Below are 3,434 nucleotides of genomic sequence, written 5' to 3' on the forward strand. Positions count from 1 at the left end.
TTAATTTTAACATTTATTCCGAAAAGTGTACCCTGGGGTCCCATGGGCTTAGTAGTGGTCCTTAGGGTCCCGTACGCCCCATCGTATGCCTCAAAAAATCTTTTTTTTTTCTTTTTCCTTCATATATTGTGTGCTTATTTAGTAAAATGCCTCTTAACGGCATTACCATAATCAAATTTCGATTCCGAAGAATTTTTCACTTTGAACCTGCTCTAAGGTTAATACAAACATAAATAATTTTTTCTACGGCTGTTTCTCTTGCGACAAAGCTATTATACCAGATCAGGCGCATAAATAGAGACTATATTTATCATTCCCTTTGATTCGAATGTGATAATAGCTCTACTTTATTGCCTAATATTGGCAAAGGCTTATGTTTGCCCAGGGCAGGCTCATGGGACCCCAGGCCTGGGGCACCACCGAGATATCTGACAGAAATCTACAGCAGAATGCAGTTGGGAAACACAGCCATTGTGCTTTCAAGGACAAGAACTAATACTTTTCTCAATGAGGCATTAGTGCCGATCCTGAAAGTGAAAAGGGGAAAAAGAAAACAGGATTGGGCATAAAAAACATTGCACGCAACACATAAACAAACCTTGTAGACAAGTTTTAAAAACTCACCATGGATGCGCAGCAAATGCATAGTCACAATATTTTTAGAAGATTTGCAGTGAGTCGGAGTTGTGTCGTCTACCAGAATCTCTTCCTTCCTGCATATCAGAAATGTATTGAAAAGACGCCTGACATGATGGAGCTAAGTTTCTTCACAATAATAATGGTTCACTTTCATACACATTTTAGACTTACCATAATTAACAACATTCTCCTGATAATAAATGGGCATAAGGAACATCATTCTAGTTCTAGTTTAGTCCTTTCACTGTTAAAAAAAACCTACAGTAATTCGTGCAGGATGGCCAATAAATTTTTATATTGGCCTGACTGTTTTTAATTTTACAGTCGGACTGTTTTTAATTTTAAAGTCCGACCTGTTACCGCCTAACAGTCTGCACTGTTTTGTAGAATACGGTCAGACTGTATTCAAATGTACAGGCTGACCTGTTACAATCTGGACTGTAAGATTTAAGTTTAGTCGGACTGTAATCTTAGACCTGGTGGGTGGAAATTTCAAATGGGTTTTTGTAGATTTTGTCCTCTATAACGGCCTTTTACGGTTTTTAGTTTACAGTCTGGACCGTAAATGAAAATACAGGCAGGACTGTATTCTGAACTACAATCCAGACTGTAACAGCTCAGACTATAAAAATAAAAACAGTCCGGCCTGTATTTCAAAATACAGTTCAACCGTAAAATTAAATACAGTTCCTGACCGTTAAATAAAATATAGTCTGACCGTAAAATAAAATACGGTTAGGACTGTATGCCCAGTGTAATTGGCCACAGTTTTTTAAACAGTGTTGTTTTAACACCAGTCTGCGAATTAACTCAACTCCAGCTAGCGGTGAACCACCCTCTCTTCTAACATTCCTAAAACAAAAGAAAAAAAGTGGTTAAAACAAAACAATTTTAAAATCAGTATTTAATAATGATAAGTTTTCAGTGAGGGGCTTGCATCAACTTATCTTTGTTCACCTGCATGAATCAATAATACAGCAAATACGTTCACCCAAATGCCACATGACTCTTTACCGATGATTTGTTGAAGAGGATCAAAAACCAATTGGAATTATGAGCAAGGTACATCACAAGGAAACATCTCTCACCATTCCCTCTGCTAATTTACCTGTAAAAAACATGTTTGGAGCTTTATAAAATTTGTTGTGACAGAACTGGCTGAGACCAGTTCAGATTCAGTGAGAGTGAACTGATAATAGTTCTCCCTAACCCAAATTAGCTACAGAAGATTAAATTTGCATAAGCAGCTTTACAAAAAACTAAAAAGGTTACGAAAGGTAGTTAAAAATTAGGAAACACATTGCAGAATCTTCGTATAAGCTTATAGAGAAATAACGGTTTCATAAAGAGGAAATGAGTGGATAATCGAGTGGTATCATAACCCTCCAACAGAGCTGCAGAAGAAGGGTTTTACCTACATGAAACTAACGAAACGGGACGTAGGACTGCCTACATCTCAATACATCTCAAACGCTGATCACAACCAAGCACTTTCTGCCATGATTATTATTGATATGTTACTGTAAAAGATCTTCTCCTGACTGCCGCCTAGTTTGTTTACGGCCTGGCCGAGCCGTTTCGGGGCTCCTCCGCAGCACCGCCAGCGCCTCTCCGCGCGCTCTTCAACTAGTCGCCACGGCCAAACGGTTCGAGATATGGACACCAAAATTGGTATGCGGGTCTGAGATGGTTGTATCCCTCACCCGTTTGTACCATAATTTTTTGCGATTTTTGGTTTAGGCCCTATGGTACGTCGGATTTCGTCCACAACAACTTTTTGTTGAGGTGGAAATTGAAAAAAAGGGCTACGTTAGCGTGTTGTGCCAACCTTCCCCTACACGGAAATATTTATCCAAAACCTGTGCGGGTAAAATTACGCCCGCTGCCCCTCTGCACAGAAATTTTTGGGGATTTCTCGATATATAGCGAAAATGTACAGTTGCGGGCAACCTATAGTGCCTTCCCCACATCCGCCCGCTGCCTGCCTGGACTACCCCAGCCGGGGCCATTGACGCCTGTCCTTTTGTTCTGCAGCATGCTGCAGCTCGCACCAACCCGCCGAGCGAGACCCTCCTGGGTCTCGGGCTGCCGCCTCAGCCTGGCGGGCTCCCCCGTCGGAGCCGAGAATAAAGTCAGCAAAAGTAGGCCTCCTAACATCAGCCTTTTTTTGAAGGGGAGTGTAAACGCATCAATAGACTCATAGCTCGAGTTATTTTTGCACCCAGATCCCAATTTGAGTACTTCTACTGACATGAGTACTTGCAGTCATTGGACCCGAATTCGTTTCGCCTTTGTTCTCGCCACGCCCCGCCACCACCCGATGCTCACCTCACGCCGAGTCTCCGCCTCCATTCCAACCATCCAACCCTCTTTCTTTCAGTGTGCTCAAAAATTTTGTATTTTCTTCTTATTTATTATCTTTTGGGCCACTCCAATATATAAACCGGTATATTTACGCACACTGACGATTTTGAATAAAAGTTCTACTCCAATTTCGACGTAAGTTAGACGCGACAAGACAGCCTGAGAGGGCCCCAGAGCCTCCTCGCCGTTCAGGCTCGCCCGGACTGGGCCGGCCGGCCGAGGGCCCCGGCGCACCACCCTGAATGGGAATGAAACAAAGACCGTAACAACACATGTTAGGGAGCAGGGTCGAGGCGGGGATAGTGGAGCGGCCGGTATAGCAGGGCATTGTAGACCGTACCCTGTCAGTCTGCCGCTGGCCTCGTCTTGCTTTCAGAATCCCCAAAAAGTTCTGTGCAGAGGGGCAGCGGATCGTACTCAGCGGGCCTAAA

The 3,434-nt window shown here is 43.0% G+C and overlaps 1 long non-coding RNA gene across 2 annotated transcripts; it reads right to left on the reverse strand.

Annotated features, from left to right (window-relative positions):
• Window positions 1–6: 6 nt before the first annotated feature.
• LOC127749384 (uncharacterized) lies at window positions 7–2,192 on the reverse strand. 2 transcript variants are annotated; one of them, XR_008011130.1, is made up of 4 exons: window positions 1,597–2,192; window positions 811–1,491; window positions 625–713; window positions 7–527 (listed from the first exon to the last, which is right to left on the reverse strand). It is a non-coding gene; the product is annotated as an uncharacterized LOC127749384 (long non-coding RNA). The 2 variants fall into 2 exon arrangements; XR_008011129.1 differs by having other exon boundaries at window positions 811–2,192.
• Between the last annotated feature and the right edge of the window lie 1,242 nt (window positions 2,193–3,434).

Source organism: Frankliniella occidentalis, unplaced genomic scaffold (genome assembly GCF_000697945.3).
Source record: "Frankliniella occidentalis isolate FOCC.00 unplaced genomic scaffold, Focc_3.1 Scaffold51, whole genome shotgun sequence".
Taxonomy (NCBI): domain Eukaryota; kingdom Metazoa; phylum Arthropoda; class Insecta; order Thysanoptera; family Thripidae; genus Frankliniella; species Frankliniella occidentalis.